This window comes from Myxine glutinosa, chromosome 3 (genome assembly GCF_964187855.1).
Source record: "Myxine glutinosa chromosome 3, kmMyxGlut1.1, whole genome shotgun sequence".
Taxonomy (NCBI): domain Eukaryota; kingdom Metazoa; phylum Chordata; class Myxini; order Myxiniformes; family Myxinidae; genus Myxine; species Myxine glutinosa.
This window is the reverse complement of record NC_136263.1, coordinates 44076946-44100488: the sequence shown is the minus strand read 5'-3', so window position 1 is coordinate 44100488 and position 23543 is coordinate 44076946. Positions and strand designations below refer to the sequence as shown.

At 48.8% G+C, this 23543-nt stretch overlaps 1 protein-coding gene and 1 long non-coding RNA gene across 5 annotated transcripts in view; one reads left to right on the top strand and one right to left on the bottom strand.

Moving 5' to 3' along the window:
- The window catches only part of LOC137423623 (uncharacterized), a 364689-nt gene extending 342357 nt beyond the window's left edge, over positions 1–22332 (bottom strand). For all 4 annotated transcript variants that reach the window (XM_078773964.1, XM_078773961.1, XM_078773962.1 and 1 more), the window contains exon 1: positions 22192–22332. The gene's annotated coding sequence lies outside the window, so the exon portion shown is untranslated. The remainder of the gene's footprint in view (positions 1–22191) is intronic.
- LOC137423626 (uncharacterized) lies at positions 9953–16231 on the top strand. The gene is made up of 2 exons (XR_013622814.1): positions 9953–10580; positions 15162–16231. It is a non-coding gene; the product is annotated as an uncharacterized LOC137423626 (long non-coding RNA).
- Positions 22333–23543: the final 1211 nt, after the last annotated feature.

The following is a 23543-nucleotide window of genomic DNA, read 5'->3' as shown; positions in this document are numbered from 1 at the left end:
GGATATGGAATTTGGCCTCCATATCCGCTTGTAAATATTCCCCTATTTCCCCAACACTCCCCAACTATCCCCAATCCCCCGTTCCCTAGTCCCATTGTCTGTAAACGACACTCAGTAGGGCCGATCTCCCCCTTTTTCCCCCATTAAATGTCGTGCCCAGGTCCACCGCATCTCACGTAGACAACTCTAGACCTCTTGCTAGTTATTCTTAGTCTATGTCAGTTAAGGACTCGTTTCCATTAATTCTGACACTTCGTTGCACCAGAATGTGATTATATGGCACCTGTTAGGAAGTTTAGGACCTTCCAATACCTCCCCGCATCTCTTCCTCAACAACAACAACAACAACAAAGCAGCAACACCAACTACAACAACAGCGGGGGGCGGCGTGGGGAGTGCGCGTCCTCACTCCGGCTTGGTTAGCTGCCATGGCCCATGTGCTCCGTCTGACGGGGTTACCACGAAGGGGCTGCCTGTCAGCTCCCCGTCAAGGGCGGAGCCCCCGGTAACCCCCCCCCGCACCCAATGAGAAGCGGCGGACCGATTCCATCTGGGGCGGAGCTAGCGAGCCGAGGGCGTGTCACTCCCCGCCGGATATACACGGAGCGACTTCCGGAAGTGAAGGGAGATGCGCCCTGAGCTTGGAGAGAGAAGAAGCCACCCCTCGAGCGCTGCAATACCTCCCCGCATCTCTTGGACTGGACCGTGCGTGATCCTGCCCTGAGCCCAGGTGCACCTGGAGCCATCGACTGCCCGCTTTCCTTGCCATCAATCCCCGTGTGAGTCAGTTTTTGTCCTGTTTATCTGTCGTCTGTCGGGGTTACTATAAGACCGTAATTAAGTGCCCACCTTTCTATGCTGTCTCTCTCGTCCCTGTAATCTAAACCTTCCGCAACCTTGTAATTATAACCTCCGAGAACTGTACCCTTGGTGTCGTAGGTCATTTCTCCCAGCCGTGTGTCTTTTCCTTAATTGATTTAGCATAGCGCGACTTAGTCAACGTTCGGGTATAATCGGGTAAACGTTGCAGACGTGGTCATACCAAACCGCTCGGTAAACCAACATCCAAAGACCGCGTCTGTAACAATTGGTGTCGGGAGTGAGATCGATCCGGAGCGCGTTTCACGCGCTCGAAATTATAACGGCAAAATTTGACTTTGTTTTAAAAAAAAATAAAAACCCGAATTTTGAAAGTCGCGCTATGGCAAACCAAGTCGGCTGGGGTCCGGTAGGGGAGAGTGAGGCAGGGTCGATCCAGGACCAAAATGAGGGACATGAGAGCGAAGCAGCGGGGGTAGCAGACGCACAAAATAGCGTCGTTGCGCCCGACGTTGGGGGCGAGCAAAATGGCGCCTCGCACATGGCCACGGCGCCCACGCCCGCGACCGTGGCAGCGCCCCTGGTGGATTTGAACCTTTTTTTTATGCAAATGAAGGCCCTTATGGACAAGAATAATGAAGAAATGGAAAACAGAATTATGGGGGCAATGAGGGACGAAGCGAGGGCTCAGAGTGAGCAATTGGGGGTAATGGGAAACCAAATGGGGGTAATGAGGGACGAAGCGAGGGGTACCGGTGAGGGGTTAGACTATGGGATAAAAGAGGTAAAGAATGGGTTAACGGGGGTAGAAAACAGAATGGCCGCTCAAGAGAATCAAATGGAAGGGATGCAAAAGGGGTCAGAGGGGTTAGAAAACAGTATGGAAGGCAAATTGAGGGACATGAGGGACCAAGCGGAAAAGGAAGTTTAAAAAATGGGGCAGCAGATAGAGGGGGTCAGAATGGGGGTGGAAACTAAACTGGATGCTCACAGGGAGGAAATGGAACAGATGAGGGTGGCATCTGGGCAGGAGATGCAAGTGATGGGAGAAGAGATCAGAAGAGGTGTGAGTGAGGAGGTCGGAGGAGTGCGCGAGGAGGTGAGGCACTGTGAGGAGCGCATGGAGAAGGAGGTGAGAAAGGGGACTGTAAAACTGCAAGGTGGCATAGAGGACCTGACACAGGAAGTAGAACAACTGACAGAGGGACAAAAAGAACTAACGGACCAGGCAAAGAAGAACACATCGGTAATAGGAGGGTTAAAAGCGACACAAAATGACCTAAAAAATGACTTGGTAGCGACGAAGAGGGAATGTCAGATGGTACGTGAGGGACTAACAACGAGGTTGGACGAGGTGATAGAGGTAATGGAGACGAAGGACCGGCAGGTGAGGACGCACATAGAAACGGTCAAGGTGGAGTTAGAGGGAGAACTTAAGGAGACGCACCGGGAAATAAAAGAGGTGAAGCAGAAATTAGAAGAAGTGGAAGAAGGGGTAAGCGAAATTAAGAAGCGACGGAGAGAGGATAAGAAAGAAATAAAAGAGGAGGTAAAAGAATTAGTCCAAAGTCTGTGTTCGGATCGTGGTGATGTGCTCATTAACCGGATGAGGGATTCGCAGGTGATGGAGGAGAAGCGAAGAGGAAGAGGACCCGGTGTAAGTGGTGACCAATATGGTCGGGCGTATGATGCGCCAGGTGATTTGATAAGCTTGGGGGTCGAGATGGACCCGGGTGTTCGTGAGAGGCCGTTGGTGAAGTGTGCGACAGGTCTGGTGTGCGAAAAAGGAGGTGTGCGAGAAAGTCCGACTCTGGGGTGTGTGAGGAAAAAGTGCGTGCCAAGGAGTGAGGGTGCTGGCAAGAGTGAGTCGGTCGTAGCGCGTGTGCGAGGGGGTACATGGAAGCGCGGTGTGGTGAGTGTTACAGAGGATGTAACGGGAGAGTGTGCGCAAGAGGATGCGCGAGAAAGGTGTGTAACGGACAGGTGCATGGGGAAAGAGTGCGCTGTCAAAAGTAAGGAAGAGTGCACACCTGTGGTGAGTGTTACAGAGGGTGTGACGGGAGAGTGTGTGCAAGAGTGTGCGCGAGAAAGGTGTGTAACGGACGGGTGCATGAGGAAAGAGTGTGCCGTCAAGAGTAAGGGTGAGTGCGCTGTCAAGAGTAGTGGTGAGAGTAGTGAGAGTGACAAGGAGCGTGAGTTGGTTGTGACAGGTGAGCGAGAATGTACACCTGGGATGGAAGGAAGCACACCTGGAATGGTAGAGCGTGAGTGGGAAAGCACGCTGGAATTGGTAGTGAGGCACGTGGTTGGGTGTGCGAGTGAGGGCACACCTGTGATTGTCACAGAGGAGGTGACCGAGGAAGGGGCGCGAAGAGGTGTGTTGGTGAGGTGTGCGACCAACGAGTGTGTGCCAAAGTGTTCGGTGGTCAGGTGTGTGACCAAGGCTGTGAGTGGAATGAGAGTACCTGGGTGTGTAAGGAAAGGTACGAGGAGCATGGGAACAGCTGGAGGTGTGAGCACAAAAGGGGTAGCGTATGCGTGTAAGCATGCAGGTGAGGAGGCATCGACGGTAACCGGGCTAGAGGTTAGAACGACTTATAGCCGAATCGGGCCCTCGGTGCGCGTCGGGCAGCCCGATAGGAAGGGTCGTCATGGCGACCACTTTCTGTTGAGACGTGCCGGCAGGTCGAGATCGGGACATTGGATGGCTCCACGCCGAGGTGGTGCGTGGGATCTCGGGCCGGGTAAGCCCCCGTCCCTGCCCCGAATGCGGGACGTATCCAGCCGCTGGCACCAAACAACCCGCATTCATTGCTCGGCTTTACGAAGCCGGGCTTTGGACGGGAATTGGCGCACCGAGAGGCATTAGTGAGTAGACTGTGTGATGAGGTTAGTGTTTTGGACCCAAAATTAGAGAAAAGCAAAATTTGATGATTGGCAAAGGATTGGCAGTAATGATTGGCAGATGATGGGTAGGATTGGCAAATTTTTAATTTGTTGAAATTTGATGTGCAAAATTGGTAGTGGGAGATGCCCCATGTGGTGGGATGGCAACTCTGTCATCCCTCACAAAGTGGGGCAAATGCGCAATAGATTATGGGGTGTATGGCAGTGAAAACTAGCCCGGGTGGGTTAGGTTATATTGTTAGGGATCTAGAGATTGACATTAGGTAACGTTAAGGTTAGTTAGTGACTGATACCTGTAGTGGGGACGCAGGTAGATTAGTGTGGATTATAATGACGAGGGAGCGCAATAGTTTAAAGGGACGACTGGGAAGCGCAAGTTTCAGAGGGGAGTAGTTAGCTGAGATGATGCCGTGTGTGTGAGAACTGGACAGGTGTGTGGAGCAGTGTATGAGTAGTGAGTGTGTGGGTCAGCGCGAATGCGCTTGGGGAGAGAAGGGTGCAGGCGGCACCAGGTGTGAGAGCACAGGTGTGCAAGGACAGGTGTGTGGAATAAATGGAGTAAGTGGTACGGAGTGGTGTGCATGGTGCGAAGGTGTGGATGGGGGAAGAGTGGACCCCCCTTTCACGAGTACCCGGGGCGGGTAGTGTAAGAGTTAGGTAGAGGGTGTAGGTAAATTGTGGTTGGATATTGGCATCTGTGGTGCGGTTGGAAGAATGATGTTTGGATGGGTGCATTAGTGTTGTGGAAATGGCTGGGCGTGTAGCCTGTTAGTGTGTGTAGTTGGTTGGGCACTCCACCACTGTGAGGATGTCGGCCAGGTGAGGCCGCAGGTGGGCTCTGGGAGCCGGTAGAGTTGTGGATGGGGCCCGAGGATCCGGAGGACGGACCCGGGTAGCCCAGTGCCAGAGAGGGCACCGAGTGGGGAGAGCGCCAGAGGGCCTTCCCCAGGTAGTTAGGGTAGGGTAAGGAGCAGGTAAGCTCGGAGGCAACTGCAGTGGTGGAGGTGTGCATGTGGGTAGACCTGCTGGGAGAGCTACACGTCGCAACCAGAAATTGTGCGAGGGCACCGGGAGATGAATCGGGGGAGTGAGACCCCAAATTGAAAAGCACCACAGTTTGGTCAATGGGAATTGGTTTTTAGAACCCATAGTGTAAGAGGGCCAATGGTTTGGCAGGAGAAAGACCCCGGGTAATGTAAAGTTGTTAAAATCATTTAGGAAATAGTTAGGATTGATGAACCTGTCGCACCATACGCAGCCACTTGCCTGAGGTGATGATGATGACTCCACACCTGTGTTTTCTTTGTTGTGTTGCAGGAAATGAGAATTGCGGTTGGATTTGTGAGACGCATCACGACGTGGATGAGACATTGGGGTGATTCCATCTCTCCCTCCCTAGGAGGGACTGATGATGAATTGGTGATGGCAAATTTTGATGTTGAGTTGGAGATGGCAAATTGTGATGAGAGTTGGAAATGGCAAATTTGATTGGTTAGGAGGGAGAGAAGACGAATTTGGTTTATGGGAGGAACGGGGAAGACAGTAGGGACGGTTGTTGATTTGTAAAGTAGATGTTTATGAGTAGTGTTGTGTTTTGTGGAAACAGTAAGGGGTAAGGGAGGGGCCATGTAGGTTACCTGGTGGGGGAGGAGGGGCGTACGGTAGGAACGTACCTGTCTCACCTGGTTCCCATGTGCCCCCAGTGTGCATCACTTTACATTGCGTGCACTTTTGCGCCCTTACCACCTTACTCACTTGCTCTGTTTTTGTCTCCCACCTCCGAGGATCTGGCTTTGGGGCAGAGAGAGAGGAGAGAGAGGTGCTGGCTCCGCAGTTGTGGGCCTGCACTTTCGCTGCTTGCTGCTGGGATCGATACACCATATGGACCGCAATGTTTGTGGCCGCCCACCATGGACCGCAGTTCTTTTGCGGCCAAGCACCACCCATTGATGGACCTCGGGGTCAACGTGGCACCTATGCCAAGCAGGTGAACCACTAATGGTTGGCCCCCTGACGGCCACAATATAGAAATGGACGCGGTTGGCGCCTTTCTTTATTTTTTGAAGGAAGCAAGAAGGCCAAGTGCACCACACGAAGAGCAAGAGACACCTGCAGGGTTAGGGGTTGTTGTTTTTATTTTAATAAACAATGGTGGTGCACCGGATGGTGCTGACTGTGCATGATGGGGTGGTGCTTATGGTGCTTGGAAGGGGTGCTCTGCACATTATTAAAGGCCGTAAGGCCACAGAGCACTCGTGGGTTGGTGTATCGATGCTGGCATGCGTGCTCTCTCAATGCATAACATCTGCATGTGTTCCTCCAAAAAAAACAGGTCCTGGATCGTAGTGTAAATATCAGCGTAGTCTTGTAAATAATGCTCCCTACCGGCTGTATGTTTAGTTTGCGAATTCTTTCCGCCATTCGGTTATCCTGTGGGTGTGTTTCCGTGAGGAGAAGGGTGCAACGTCGCAGGGGGACATATTTACTCATTTGTGAACATCTGTAAAACTGTCGCACTCAGGGTAGAGTTAATAGTAGAGGGAACTACATCTGAGTGCCACACTAAAATAGGTAAGAATTTATCGGGTCGGGACGCCCCGAGGGTAGAGAAGGGTGCAATGTTGCGGATATGGAATTTGGCCTCCATATCCGCTTGTAAATATTCCCCTATTTCCCCAACACTCCCCAACTATCCCCAATCCCCCGTTCCCTAGTCCCATTGTCTGTAAACGACACTCAGTAGGGCCGATCTCCCCCTTTTTCCCCCATTAAATGTCGTGCCCAGGTCCACCGCATCTCACGTAGACAACTCTAGACCTCTTGCTAGTTATTCTTAGTCTATGTCAGTTAAGGACTCGTTTCCATTAATTCTGACACTTCGTTGCACCAGAATGTGATTATATGGCACCTGTTAGGAAGTTTAGGACCTTCCAATACCTCCCCGCATCTCTTCCTCAACAACAACAACAACAACAAAGCAGCAACACCAACTACAACAACAGCGGGGGGCGGCGTGGGGAGTGCGCGTCCTCACTCCGGCTTGGTTAGCTGCCATGGCCCATGTGCTCCGTCCGACGGGGTTACCACGAAGGGGCTGCCTGTCAGCTCCCCGTCAAGGGCGGAGCCCCCGGTAACCCCCCCCCCCGCACCCAATGAGAAGCGGCGGACCGATTCCATCTGGGGCGGAGCTAGCGAGCCGAGGGCGTGTCACTCCCCGCCGGATATACACGGAGCGACTTCCGGAAGTGAAGGGAGATGCGCCCTGAGCTTGGAGAGAGAAGAAGCCACCCCTCGAGCGCTGCAATACCTCCCCGCATCTCTTGGACTGGACCGTGCGTGATCCTGCCCTGAGCCCAGGTGCACCTGGAGCCATCGACTGCCCGCTTTCCTTGCCATCAATCCCCGTGTGAGTCAGTTTTTGTCCTGTTTATCTGTCGTCTGTCGGGGTTACTATAAGACCGTAATTAAGTGCCCACCTTTCTATGCTGTCTCTCTCGTCCCTGTAATCTAAACCTTCCGCAACCTTGTAATTATAACCTCCGAGAACTGTACCCTTGGTGTCGTAGGTCATTTCTCCCAGCCGTGTGTCTTTTCCTTAATTGATTTAGCATAGCGCGACTTAGTCAACGTTCGGGTATAATCGGGTAAACGTTGCAGACGTGGTCATACCAAACCGCTCGGTAAACCAACATCCAAAGACCGCGTCTGTAACAATATTTTGCTGCCGTGGCTCCTCCTGGGGTTCGGAGGTATACCGAGATCAGGAGGTCGGGGAGGAACACGTAACACTTGTTACCATCCCATCCTTGTTGCCATCCCATCCTTGTTACCATCCCATACCATCCGTCCTTGTGAGATGAAATACGGTCCGGTGAAGATACAACAGTCATGCGGACCTGTCTTTATAAAAGTCAAAAGAGACCTGTCTTTCCACCCAAAACATCGACTCCTAAATCAAGATACAAACTTTCTCAGCGCTCCCAAAGATCCTGCCCATTATGTCACCAAGCGGGGCGGGCGAACTGACATTTTCTGCCATTTTCTCAGCGAGTGTAGCTGCCTCCCTGAAGAAGATCGTAAATATATGGCCAAGGCGAGGCAGATATCCAACATCTTGGACCCCTCTGATGATGATGAGGAAGTGGCAGACCCCAACATCTACTCTCCAGATGACTCTGACAAGTCCTCCACCCCTGCGTATAGAATTCAAGTTTGCCAGTCACCTTACTTGGACACATTTTACCATCACCACACTATCTGTGCCATGATTGATAATGTAGCCACTGGAAACATGATGAGCCAACCGACTGCCAAACGTCTCGGTCTACCCATGAGAAGGAGTTCTCAGTCAGGTCACCAGGCTGATGGCTCCTCCACACTCACAGTGCTTGGTGGAGTCAGTTTTATCATGACCCGTGACGACCGACAGTTTACCTTCAAAGGTATTGTTGTTGAAAACCTGCACGTTGATGTCCTGGCAAGAACACCTTTCATGGAGCTGAATGACGTTTCTGTTCGCCCGGCTGAACGCCACATCATCCTCAATGATGGGTCCATATACCGACAAGGTTCATCTGATTTCTCTCCCACTCACCATGCGGTCCGCCATGCCCATTTGTTACGTGCCCCTCCACGAAGTACTCCGTCGGGCCCAATTGTTACGTGCCTCTCCACGAAGTACTCCGTCGTGTCCATTTGTTACGCGCCTCTCCACGAAGTACTCCGTCGGGCCCATTTGTTACGTGTCCCTCCACGAAGTACTCCGTCGTGCCCATTTGTTACGCGTCCCTCCATGAAGTACTCCGTCAGGCCCATTTGTTACATGCCCCTACACAAAGTACTCCGTCGGGCCCATTTGTTACGTGTCCCTCCATGAGGTACTCCGTCAGGCCCATTTGTTACATGCCCCTCCACAAAGTACTCCGTCGGGCCCATTTGTTACGTGTCCCTCCATGAAGTACTCCGTCGGGCCCATTTGTTACGTGTCCCTCCATGAGGTACTCCGTCGGGCCCATTTGTTACATGCCCCTCCACAAAGTACAACTATGGCTTGGCGAGTACATCGAGCTAAACCTCCCTGACAATTTGTCCGATTCTACTCAGGATGCTTTGTGCAGCTCGGACACGGCTGGACACATCGTCCACTGCAGCGATAGAGGGGAGGGGCTTGAGACTGGGAGTGCTTCACGATGCTGCGCCCCTCATGCTTGCGAGTACTTTTGTCCGATGGCGGAAGGTAAATACAGAGGTTTCCTGCTCCTTTGCCCTGGATGCAAGACAATAACTACACATGATGATCGAGTTGTCTTATCATCCCCTATTAACAAATAACATTCCATATTGTTATCTTACAAGTAGGTTATGTGACCTACAGGAGGTGTGATAATGAGGACTTAGGCCTATGAGAGGGAGTAACCTAGGGAGTTATCCCACTCAAGGACCAAATTGAGTTGAGTGCGGTGAAATGATATTTCAGGGTCAGCACACCTTTGGAGGTTCTCAATGGCGGTTCTTGACGGGATGTTTGAGGATGACACTGACTGCGGTAAATGGAAATTGAATAGGATTCCGAATAGGGACCAGAATTTTAGACCTCATAAAAACATGGCTAAGGATATTCTGATGTCAAATGTCGCTTATGGCGGCTGAGATCGGGTACTTGAGAACAGCTGATGGATCTAAGTCGAACTTAGTGTACAGGTGTATGATGTTGTGGCAGAGTACCAGTCTAGAGGTAATCTTGACGGCAGTCTTTCGGAAACAGTTGGAGGATATCTGTATTTGTTGGTTGGAAATATTTGGACCAAATTTACGTGGTTTTCCATTCCCAGAATTATGTAAAGTTATATTAGATACTGATCAGGTAACCAACCCTGGGAGTGGGGGTGATTGGAGGTATCATTAAAATATATAACGATTTAATATGGTGTTTCCACACCGGGATACAACAAATATTCCTATGTTGTTCCCTGTCTGGAGATGGCCACATATGTTTTGATCAAGATGGACGAACAGAGTGAGTGAAGACTTACAAACCGTTCGTACCTGGTCAAAGATGGCTGTGGAACTTTTCAGGAGAAAATAACACATGTTGTCTGCTGTTTCACATATTGTCATAATTGTATGTGCATGCATGATTGATGTGTGTCACATGTCATGTGTTGATGATATTTTATTCATATTCTATTGAGTTGTCACATACGTAATCTGCATACGTGATGAGGTCAGTGGTGGCCAGGTTGGTTTGTAATCAGAATAGTGGAGATTGGTTCCAGGTGGGGTTAAGTCATGTTGAGCCAAATAGTGATGACAAGTGAAGCTCTGTGCTGATCTTGTGGATAGTGACATCTTAGAAGATAGACAATGGAGTTTGAAGTCCTTACCTGTCGGACTGTTAATGATGTCTTGTCAGTTGTGGGACAGACATTTGTGAGGTGGTTGAAATCGTTGTTCTGGAAAGGTTGAAGTTGTTGGGATGAATGAATAAGCCTGGGCAGAGTCTATGTCAAGTTGTCCCGAGTTGTCTACATCATTATATATATATATGTGGTGGACATCGAGTGTGGTTTTTTGGCAGGACGGTGACTGCTTAAGGTTTTGTGGAACTGGATTTGATTTTAATGGCTGAAGTTCCTGTGTATCTTGGTCTTTGTCTGCCAGTTGTCATTCACCTGCTGTACCAACCTGGGAGATTGGTTGCTGGGGCACTCACAGGTAAAAGAAAGGTGCTACTGGAGCCAGCCAGCTATGACTGTCAACCTCGTGGAGGGAAGAGAGCCTTCGTGGAAGCAGCATTTGAGGACTCACATTTGATCAACTTGAAGGACGACGTGTCCACTTCTACACTGTATAAGGTGGAACATAACCCAACGAACTCTTCTTACAACGAACACAGTGGTCAGTGTTTGGGGTTGTACTTGGAGGTGTAGACTGCTGTATATTGACCAGACAAATCAGGATTGAATAGTGCGAAGTTTACATACCGAGGTGTGTCCGCCATGGGTAATTGTGCTGGTAAGATAAAGGAGCACCAACTAGGTCTTCTGGAAAAAGATACTTGTGCTTATTATATGTAAAACATTATGGATTGGGTTCAATTAAAGATGTTGAATCATGGTGCTCGTGGACAAAGGGATATACCAAGAGATTTCCCAGAGATGGCACATTTGAAAGAAGTAGACTAAAAAGACTGCAACAAGAATTAGAAGACAGAGCACAGAACATGACCATAGACTGGAAGCCATTTCATGATTGGGACACTGAGTCTTGGGACAGAGAACAGCAATAAAAATGGGAGACTTAAAGAAGCAAGTAAAAGAGGTGCAGGATCACCTGGGAAAGGGAACCATGCTAATGCCCCTCAAAATGGGAAAAGAAGGTCCATGTTCCGCACCCACTCACAAATTGTACCCTCAGGCAAAGATATATGAGATAACGAGATATGAGGAAGAAACTCCTCAACCCCACAAGAGGCCCCTCCTTATAATCAACCTGGGGTTCGGGAACAATCACCTGTCATTCATGATACATCCATGGTAGCACCCGGAACTGTACTAGAAACCGAGCTAGGGCAGCTGCTGCTAGCCCCCAAGATGGGATTGGAAATGTGAGCTTATCACATGTGCTTATCAAATGTGAGCAGAGACCAGCAGTGGTTCCAGTGGGTAAAGAGGAGGGACTATTAGTAGATCTTGATGAGGGAGGAAAACTCCAAGCTAAACAAGAACCAGCTCTTTCCACCCACACCCATCATTTGAGAAGGACTGGGCCTGCTCCACAGATGCTGCCAGCTTCTCAAAACGTGACTCCTAGAAAGAATAACTTTGGCACGATGACTGGGGCTATTTCTCCTTTTTCTCCCCCCATGTCACTAATTTACCTCAGAAAGAATTCCCAGGAGCTCAGGTAGGTCAAAAAGAGCATATGTACAGACCCTGGCAGATTCACGAACTTCGGGACATAAGGAACACTATGCTGTCCATCAAAACTGATCCGCTTCGATTTGCAAATGAGTTACAATTGATTGTGGAAACTCAGCTACCACCTGTCAGAGACATGGAAACACTCCTGAAGTGGATAATTCCTCCCACATTGCGACTTAAACTGAAGTCGGAGGCCATCTGGAGGACACCAGTACCTGAATTGGTCGACTTGCCCAAGGATGAAGCACAAGCACAGATAGCTCGCTTGTTACAACATATAATAAATAGCACCACAAAGCGGGCATAACCCCTCAGCCCATGCATGGTGGAAACCAATTTCAAGATGGCTGCCGTGGCGGCCATATTGAAAATCGCAGCGTGCCCATTTTCGAAAGGAACCTTCCTCTACTCAACCCCAACACACACTGCAAAAATGGATTTAATCGGACAAGTCGTTCTGCTTGAAATTGATGGAAACAAATTTCAAGAAGGCTGCCGCGGCGGCCATATTGAAAATCACAGCGCGCCCATGAACCTTCCTCTACCCAACCCCAACACACACTGCAAAAACGGATTTAATCGGGCAAGCCGTTCTCCTTGAAATTGACAGAAACCAAAAGTTGACGGACCGCCGGACGCCCGGACGACAATACCCCTTAGCCCAATTTGGGCTGAAGGGTGAAAAACCTACCACCAGTAACCGATTGGAATAGGGTGGTTACATGCAAACAAAAGACCGGAGAAGATCCCTCTGAATATTTGGGCAGACTGCGAGAAGTGTTCCGCCTCCATTCAGGAATACAGGAGGAACAGGCAAACAATGCTTTAAGACTCCTCTTTATGAATGGACTCTTGCTCAAATTGCGGGGAGAAGTAGAAAAACAGTGTGTTGCTTGGGAAGGAAAGACGATACAAGAAATATAGACTTATGCCCTGCATCACCAGCGAATGCAGGCAAGAAATAATGCGACAACTACCGAAAAGTTAATGCATCTGCAGAACCAAGACTTATTGCCTGCAAATCAGCGCAGAAGGTTTTCGTATGACTCAAAAGATAATCGAAGGCCTGAGTGGCAAGGAAGAGATAGGAGAGAAAGGGCGAAGAAAACAGAGGATGACAACGACCGGTGTTTCGCGTGTGGGGAACTGGGACACTGGAGAAGCCGATGCCCGTCGACCGAGCGTCTTCTGGTGTGAATATGGTTTAATCACATGAAGCTGTTCTGACTTGGTCACAGGAGAAAACAAAAAGCCTGACATAATGGAGCTCCAACAGGTGCCGACATCTCCAGTAAGTTGCAGACAGGTGTCTGGAGGTATTACGACAGGTGTGAACAGGTAAAACGCCACTGCTGTACACCAAAACGACACCAAAACGAGGCATTACGACCCAAAACACCCCGAAGACCCAAAACACCCCGAAGACCCAAAACACCCCGAAGACCCAAAACACCCCGAAGACCCAAAACACCCCGAAGACCCAAAACACCCCGAAGACCCAAAACACCCCGAAGACCCAAAACACCCCGAGGACCCAAAACACCCCGAGGACCCAAAACACCCCGAGGACCCAAAACACCCCGAGGACCCAAAACACCCCGAGGACCCAAAACACCCCGAGGACCCAAAACACCCCGAGGACCCAAAACACCCCGAGGACCCAAAACACCCCGAGGACCCAAAACACCCCGAGGACCCAAAACACCCCGAGGACCCAAAACACCCCGAGGACCCAAAACACCCCGAGGACCCAAAACACCCCGAGGACCCAAAACACCCCGAGGACCCAAAACACCCCGAGGACCCAAAACACCCCGAGGACCCAAAACACCCCGAGGACCCAAAACACCCCGAGGACCCAAAACACCCCGAGGACCCAAAACACCCCGAGGACCCAAAACACCCCGAGGACCCAAAACACCCCGAGGACCAAAAACACCCCGAGGACCAAAAACACCCCGAGGACCCAAAACACCCCGAGGACCCAAAACACCCCGAGGACCCAAAACACCCCGAGGACCCAAAACACCCCGAGGACCAAAAACACCCCGAGGACCCAAAACACCCCGAGGACCCAAAACACCCCGAGGACCCAAAACACCCCGAGGACCCAAAACACCCCGAGGACCCAAAACACCCCGAGGACCCAAAACACCCCGAGGACCCAAAACACCCCGAGGACCCAAAACACCCCGAGGACCCAAAACACCCCGAGGACCCAAAACACCCCGAGGACCCAAAACACCCCGAGGACCCAAAACACCCCGAAGACCCAAAACACCCCGAAGACCCAAAACACCCCGAAGACCCAAAACACCCCGAAGACCCAAAACACCCCGAAGACCCAAAACACCCCGAAGACCCAAAACACCCCGAAGACCCAAAACACCCCGAAGACCCAAAACACCCCGAAGACCCAAAACACCCCGAAGACCCAAAACACCCCGAAGACCCAAAACACCCCGAAGACCCAAAACACCCCAAAGACCCAAAACACCCCGAAGACCCAAAACACCCCGAAGACCCAAAACACCCCGAAGACCCAAAACACCCCGAAGACCCAAATCATCCCGAAGACCAAAAAGACCACAAAGACCCAAAAGACCCTGAAGACCCAAAAAGACAGGAAGACCCCAAAAGACCAAAAGACCCTTAAATACCAAGAAGACCCAAAAGCCCCTGAAGACATCAAAGACCCAAAACACCTCGAAGACCCAAAATACCCTGAAAGGCCCAGAGGATCCAAAAGACCCTGAAGATCCAAATTGCCCTGAAGAACCAAAACAACATGAAACCCAAAAGACACCGAAATGGTCAAAGATGCCGACCCCACTGAAATGACGTGTGGTGAGGTGCGCGGAGCGCGCCGAGTCACGCTAGTTCTAACAATTATAGACCAGATGGATAAAATCTGGATAATCTATTGTGGGACAAAATGTTGGTCTCAATGTGGACATCGTCTGTGTTTCTCAAAAGTTTGTGGACGAAAATTGGTGAACATACTTTATGGAAATAACACCAACCTGGATATGGCAACAATGGCATTACAGACGCAAATAAGGGTGCATATTGCATGGGTGTGTGTATTTCCCAAAAGGTTGAAGAGTACGGCAGGATACATGGCTAGAAATTAAAAAAACATGTTACTGTTGGGAATATTGAAAAGAAAGTGGAGACATATTTTGATTATTAAGGTTATCTCATTTGGGTAAAGCAGATTGAGATGCTAAATTGCTCCTCCTCTTGATGATTCGCTGCATTACAAGCAGCCATTATTAAACAGTAGGAGGGGGATTGGGAGTAACCTTGGGATGCCATTTGATAACGACCATGTGGTGACATGACGCTGTTTGTGGGTAAAGGGGTTGTGTTATGTTGTAGGTACAGACATATACTAAGGGTATATGATATGTGGCAATGGGGAAGAGCTCACTAGGACGAGCCGTTCGATTTGAATAAGGAGGCTTCTTTTTCGGATACTCCATGAAAATGGTGACATTTGTCTATTCACAGAAAAGGCGTGCTGTGTGTGATCCGATGGAGTGAGAACACGATGAGGTCCATCTCAGCGAACTGGCACTGCTGCATTCATCCGCCAATGGGGTTCACCTGGACAAATGTTGCCAGGTTCTGGCTCTCATTCATCCTTCTCCCACCAGCGTGATCTGCCAATCCCATCCCTTGGAGTCTGATTCTGACCTGGAGTATACCTGGGATCGTTAGACACCACCCCCAGTGTCCCAACCTATACCGCAATCGCCACTGCCGCTCCTCGTCGTCCCAAGATCCCTTTGAAGGTTGTCGCAGCCATACAGCCCGGTGTCTATCACTGCCATCCACCATCCATAGATGTCCATTTCCAGGTCCGTAGTCAGCCATCCATCCATGCCTCGACGCTACAGCTGTCCCCATGCCCAACCTGCGTTTGTCCAGTCATGCTTGGCGGTCTGCACGATTGCGTCTCATCCTGATTGTGTTGATATCTGTAGTAATTTTTTTTCAGTTATTGCTAAAAGTTGATTAACGCCGACACATGCGATACCTTTTCCCCAAGTTGCTTCCACCCAATGTAATCTTCATATACGTTGTTGATGTCGACATGCTATACCAACTCATGATGTCCATCAGTGCTTTTTTGGAGTCTGGGTAGTATTGGGCAAGGTGGAGTGTAAATGTAATATGAAAGATTATGAATAACGTCTCAACTGCTGCATGATATGTTGATCTGCCATTGAACTCTTGCCGAATACCTAAGATACTCATTTGGTGGGTAGCCCGAGCGATTACCCACAGTTCCATGTATTTTCACACCTCATCTCTGGAAAAAGGAATGGCACCGCAATTTGCTGGGGCTAAGATAGCCATGCTTGGAAGCAGGGTTAGCACCACAATTGTGTGTTATCCCCAGAAATCAGCTGAAAGGAGGGGGAAGCTCTGAGTTATGAAACGACTATTTTCCTTTGTCCTGGGTACACACGCAAGCAGAACGGCAATACGTCCATGTATATTGACCTCGGTTCACAGTCGCGCTGACCGATCATGATGTGGTACTCTCATAATTTCATAAATATTCATTTAGGGTGGTACACTGTTTTGTTTTTTTTGTATACAGAATCGAGGCTCGTGAAAGAGCTAACATTTATCAAACAAACAAATCAAACAAACAAGCAAACAAAGTATATAAAAAGGGGAGCGGTAGACAAGATGGGGAGAGAAGGGGAGGAAGCACACAAACACAACATTTGAGAGCAGGGACATCGGGAGATGTGTGGGAGGGAGAGAGCTTGGGGGGAGGCAGGAAAGGTATAAAACGCAAGGACACCAAGGACTTCCAGGACAGAAGTTGGTATATCAAAAAAGTGGATTTGGGGTGAAATTAGCGGGGGTTGAAAAGATCAAGGTTTTGGATGGGGGAAGATAAGAGATGGTGGTGAACAGCTGTTTTAAAGACCTGGAGGGTGGAGTGGGATTGAAGAGTTTCACATTCACAATATTAGACTCAGCCAAGATTACTGTTCATGATGGGTGAAAAGGAGACCCGGGGTTAAGGGTTAGCCTGGGGTTAAGAAATGAGGTGTGAAACCAGGCCAAGAAAACCTGGGATTAAAGCTGAGTACTAGGCTAAGAATATCTGGGGTTGAGGTAAGAGTGAAAAGGCCAACACAGACGATTTTTTTTTTTTTGAAACATTTCTAACTCATACAGAAAAACTAATTTGGGAGTGAATGGGTTAACCCATTTAACTCATGGGTTAACACTCCTGAATTAATGTAAAGCATATTCATCCATTAACTCCCATATTAGTGTGGAACATATCAACCCATTCACTCCCGAATTAGCATAAAACATATCAACCCATTCACTCCGGAATTAGTGTAAAGCATAATAACCCATTCACTCCCAAATTTGTGGAGAACATATTAATATGTTTTACACCAATTCAGGACTGAATGGGTTAATATGTTCTACACTAATTCATGAGGGAATGGGTTAATATGTTCTACACCAATTCAGGAGTGAATGGGTTAAAATGCTTTGCACTAATTCAGGTAGGCACCGTGGTTGTTGTTTTTTTGGTCCCCTTTTTGAAGCAATGTTTTACGGCCGGATGCCCTTCCTGCCGCCAACCCTTTTTGTCGCCTTTTACGACAAACAGGGCTCACCAGTGAACTGATACTCAATTAACCGACCTCAAAAGGATGACAGGCTGAGTCAACCCCCCTGGCGTTAATTCAGCGATCGACCGGGATTCGAACCCAGGATCCTAGGATCCTAAGCTGGCACCCTAGCCGCTAGCCCAACACCAGGCTTAGTGTAAAGCCTAAAAGGCCAACCCCCGCTTTGCGGGGAAAAATGGCCTCTAAAGGTGGTTTACACTAATTCAGGAGTGAATGGGTTAATATGCTTTACATCAATTCAGGAGTGAATGGGTTAATATGTTCTGCACCAATTCAGGAGTGAATGGGTTAATACGTTCGACACCAATTTTTTTTTTTTTTTTTTTGTATACAAGATCGAGGCTCGTGAAAGAGCGAACATTAATCACACAGAAAGACAAACCGACACATAAAACATATAACATGGGGAGCGGTAGACTAGATGGGGCGAGAGGGGGAGGAACACAAACACAACACCTGAGAGCAGGGACATCGAGAGATCTGTGGGAGGGAGAGGGCTTTGGGGGGGAGGCATGGGAAGGGGGGGTGGGGGGTGGGAGAGGTATAAAACATATGGACACTGCCAGGAATTCCAGGAAAGAAGTTGGAATTTCAAACAAGGTGGATCTGGGGTGAATTAGTGGGGGTAGAAAAGATCAAGGTTTTGGATGGGGAAAGATAAGAGATGGTGGTGAACAGCTGTTTTAAAGACCTGGAGGGAGGAGTGGGATTGAAGGGAGTGTGGGAGTTTGTTCCAGAGGCGGGAGAAAAGAGGAATTAAAGAGTGGAGGTGAGCAGAGAGCCGAGATTTCAGCAGTTTAACCATCAGAGGGTTGCTGGCAGATCTTGTGCGACCTGCAGGAATATTTGTGGGACAAAGCACAGAGAGAGCTGGGGGAGCAAGGCCGGAGAGGAGTCGGTAGAAGACAGAAAGACCACCTACCTGTCTGCGGTGAGTGAGTGAAAGGCCCTCAGAGATAGCTTCATCGCGGGAGATTCCAATGATTCTGAAAGCTTTGGTTTCAACAGCGTGAAGCCGACTAGGTGTGAGGCAGGAGCACCGGCCCATAGGAGAGAACAGTATTCCATTGAGCTGCGGATGAAAGCCTTGTATGTGGTGAGGAGCTCAGGTGTGCCGAGGAAGGACCGCATGATGGAGGATGCCCAGTCGGCGACTGGCTTTGGAGGCCAGCTTGGAAATGTGGTTTTCCCAAGAAAGTCATGGCAGATCGTGAGACCCAAAAGCTTGAGCGACAGAACTTCTTGGAGAGGATTGTTGAGAAAGTAGATGGGAGGGTTGTCCAGTCGGTCTTTTCGGAGAGACATAGTAAGAGTGTGCGATTTGTCAGGATTGAAAGACATGTTCCAATTGTTTGCCCAGTCTGTGATTTTGTCCAGGTCTGCAGAGAGTGAGGAGGCTGCAGACTGCCGATCTGAGGGATGAGGAATGGAGCGGCAGAGAGTGGAGTCATCAGCAAAGAGATAGAGAGGATTTTCCAGAGAGTCGGAGAGATCATTGGTAAAGACCAGAAAAAGCACAGGGCCCAGAGCACAGCCTTGGGGAACTCCAGCCTGAACAGGAAGGGGAGATGAGAGAAATCCATTCAGGGCCACACGTTGACTACGACCAGAGAGGAAGACCGCAAGCCATGCATGGAGATTTCCATGGATACCATCGGAGGAGAGTTTGGAGAGCAGGCTGGGTGCCAGACCGTATCGAAGGCACGTGATATGTCAAGGGAGATGGCTCTGATTTCCTGTTTGGCATTGAGGACCTCCATCCATTGTTGAGACAGCAGAGGCAGCATGTCCAGAGTAGAATGACCTGGTTTGAATCCAAATTGATGATCGGAGATCAAGCCATTGGAGAAGAGGATGGATTTGATATCCGAAGCAATGATGGATTCCATGACTTTGCTGATAATTAGGAGCAGGCTGATTGGTCTGTAGTTGCAAGGATCTGTTTTTGCACCTTTTTGTGGAAAGCGGTAATGTTTGCTGATTTCCAGGATGCTGGCAGATGACCTTGAGCAAAAGAGAGGGTGACAAGAACAGAGAGAGGGTGAGATAGAGCGGGAGAGCAGGATTTTAGGACCCGTGGGCTGATGCCGTCTGGTCCAGTTGCAGAATCAGAGTCGAGGTTTGACAAAAACTCCTCCACCTTGTCGGGAGAGAAGGACACAGAGTCCAGGAGCAGTTGGGTTTGACTGGGTAAGGTGGGAACAGAGAGAGATGGGTTTGGGACACAAGATTTTGAGGCAAACACAGAGTTGAGGCATTCGGCTTTGTCACGTGCGGTGTCAACTGTGTAGCCATTTGAGGTAAGGGAGGGGATGGAGGGGGAACAAACACCAGAAACTGATTTGACCAGACGCCACCAGGATTTGGAGGAAGGAGACAGGTTTGAGAGTTCATTTTTGAGTGTGGAGAGATAGTGCTTCCTGGCACTCCTGAGGGTAGACACACACTTGTTCCGAGCTTGGTGGAAAGAACTGAGATTGCCTTCAGTTGGATTAGCCTTCCAAGAGGCAAAGGCAAGTTGTTTCAGGGCATCTGCCTCACCACAAGATTCAGTGTACCATGGACGGGAGGAGGGGTAAGACAAATGAAGACGAGATGGGATAAATCTGTGCATGCGAGAGAGCAGTTTGCTTTGGGAGAATTCCCAGGAAGAATTGATGTCAGAGGCAGTGGAGATGGGAGACCAGTCCAGATGATTGATGGCTGCTTGAAGACCATGCCAGTTGGCCTTAGTGAAATGCCAGACTCTGCGACGCTGAGGAGGCTCTCTGAGAATGGCCAGAGAGATGTCCACTTTAACAAGCACATGATCAGAAGAACCGATTGGGGCAGAAGAAGAGCAGCAGACATTAGCAGGGAAGTTTGTCATAACCAAGTCTAGAAGAGAAGATACACCATTGGCTGAGATCCGGGTCGGGAAATTGACAGATTGTGTCAATCCCAGTGAGTCGCAGAAGTCCTTTGCTGAGGTGCCATGGCTGGTGAGAGATGAACCCACACCCAGCCAGCTGGCATGATGACAGTTGAAGTCACCACATATGAGGAAGAGAGAGTTGGGATGAGTGGATAGAAGTTCGTCCATGTTGTCAGACAGTGAAATGTAAATGGAGTCATCACTGTTTGGAGGACGGTACAGAACACATGAACAAAAGGTGGGAGCGGAGAGGAAGCCGTAGCCAGCGGTACTCCTGGGGGTGAGGTGGAGAGAGGGCAGTGCAAGGAGAGTGAGGAAGAGAGTTTTTGATAAAGATAGCCACCCCACCACCAAGACGAGGCTCAGGTCTATCATACCAGAGGAGGGAGTAACCCATTCATTAAAATTCATTTTTCATTCATTCATTATTTCATTCAATTTAATTTAATTCAGTTAAATTTAATGATTTCATTCAATCATTCATTCATTAAAATGCTTTATACTAATTCAGGAGTGAATGGGTTAATATGCTTTACACCAATTCAGGAGTGAATGGGTTAAAATGCTTTACACGAATTCAGGAGTGAATGGGTTAATATGCTTTACACCAATTCAGGAGTGAATGGGTTAATATGCTTTACACCAATTCAGGAGTGAATGGGTTAATATGCTTTACACCAATTCAGGAGTGAATGGGTTAAAATGCTTTACACGAATTCAGGAGTGAATGGGTTAATATGCTTTACACCAATTCAGGAGTGAATGGGTTAATATGCTTTACACCAATTCAGGAGTGAATGGGTTAATATACTTTACACCAATTCAGGAGTGAATGGGTTAATATGTTCTACACCAATTCAGGAGTGAATGGGTTAATATGCTTTACATTAATTTGGGAGTGAATGGGTTAATATTATGTTCTACAGTACATGGTGACTATGTGGGTGGAACCGAAGTTAAACGCAGTGAAACCAAAAGGTTTGAAAGCGAGGGGCGGGGCCACCCTGGAAATCCCCTGTTTTACCACAAACAGACCCGGACCGTGCGCGAGGCCCCAATGAGACCCTGAACGTGTGTGAACCTGGACCGCGAGTGTATGTGGAACGTCTATGTGTACCCGACAAGACCAGCACCGCGAGTGTACGCGGAACGTCTATGTGTACCCGACAAGACCAGCACCACGAGTGTACGTGGAACGTCTATGTGGACCCGACAAGACCAGCACCACGAGTGTACGCGGAACGTGTATGTGGACCCGACAAGACCAGCACCACGAGTGTACGCGGAACGTCTATGTGGACCCGACAAGACCAGCACCACGAGTGTACGCGGAACGTCTATGTGGACCCGACAAGACCAGCACCACGAGTGTACGCGGAACATCTATGTGGACCCGACAAGACCAGCACCACGAGTGTACGCGGAACGTGTATGTGGACCCGACAAGACCAGCACCACGAGTGTACGCGGAACGTGTATGTGGACCCGACAAGACCAGCACCAAGCAGATGATATTAAAAGGGTTGATCAAAAATTGAACGAATAAGGAAACGGAATTATAATTTATTTTTTTTTATTTTTTTTTTTTTTTTTTTTTTTTTTTTTTTTTTTTTTGTATACAAGATCGAGGCTCGTGAAAGAGCTAACATTAATCACACAAAAAGACAAACCGACACACAAAACACAAAAAACAAGGGGAGCGGCAGACAAGATGGGGAGAGAGGGGGAAGGACACAAAAGAGAGGGGGAAGAGGGGGAAGGACACAAACACAACATTTGAGAGCAAGGACATCGGGAGGACTTGGGGGGAGGTGGGAGAGGAATAAAACATATGAACACTGCAAGGACTCTGGGGTGAATTACCGGGTCAACGTGTGTGAACCGGGTGAACGTGTGTGAACACACGTTCAGGGTTCACACACGTAGAATTATAATAAGAACAATAACATACCGAGTCCCAGGTTCCGGTGTATAACTCCGATCAAACGCCGCACTCTATGTACGAACTTCCTCCCTTGGAACGAGAAACGAACTTTCGGGAGATGCCTTTTGTACCGCGAAATGACGTCATCATCCCCTGTATCTGATTGGTTTACGGAGCTTGCTCTCACTGTGAGTTCCGCCCCTTCCCAGAAATGACGCGAATATTGAGTTCAGAACAAATGTGTTATTTTCATTTACGGAGAATTGTTTGAAGAATGTTGATTGGCGGATAGTTTAGAGATTATACACCTGGAGTGTCTAGTCTGGGTTCCAATCACCACCGACACCTGTAAACCGTTTCCCTGGTATAACGAACCCAGGCGATGCATCAATGGGTGTTCCGTCCGTGGGAGACACGTGGTATGGACCCGTCTCCCAGCACCCACTGGTCATGCGGAGACGGTGAAGATCCCACGGTGTCCCTCACGAAGAGTAGGCGAGTTCTCGCCGGCATCCTGAACAAACTTCGAGAACAGTCGAACGACATGCCTGGGCAGCCAGTTCGTGAAGGACCTGTGCCAGAACTGTTCGCCCCGACCGACCACACGAAGGGTGTGATAATTGGGCCCGAGAAGTTCGATATAAACACGTCATCACGATATTACGTCATTAAAATATTATTGGGAAACATTTATTTAATTCACCACGAAATGAAAACGACATTTTATAAAAGAACTTCCGGAGAACTTAAATGTAATTAAATAAGTTATTAATAATGAGGACTTGATAATGAGGAACTGTTAATGAGGGATTGATAATGAGGGGATGATAATGAGGGATTGATCATGAGGAGTTGATAGAGAGATTGATAATGAGGGATTGTTAATGAGGGATTGATCATGAGGAGTTGATAGAGGGATTGATAATGAGGGATTGTTAATGACGGATTGATAATGAGGGGATGATAATGAGGAATTGATCATGAGGAATTGATCATGAGGAGTTGATAGAGAGATTGATAATGAGGGATTGCTAATGAGGGATTGATAATGAGGGGATGATAATGAGGGATTGATCATGAGGCGTTGATAGAGAGATTGATAATGAGGGATTGTTAATGAGGGATTGATCATGAGGAGTTGATAGAGGGATTGATAATGAGGGATTGTTAATGAGGGATTGATAATGAGGGGATGATAATGAGGAATTGATCATGAGGAGTTGATAGAGAGATTGATAATGAGGAGTTGACAGAAGGATTGATAATGAGGGATTGATCATGAGGAGTTGATATAGAGATTGATAAATGAGGAGTTGATAGGAGGATTGATAATGAGGGATTGATCATGAGGAGTTGATAGAAGGATTGAGCATGAGGGA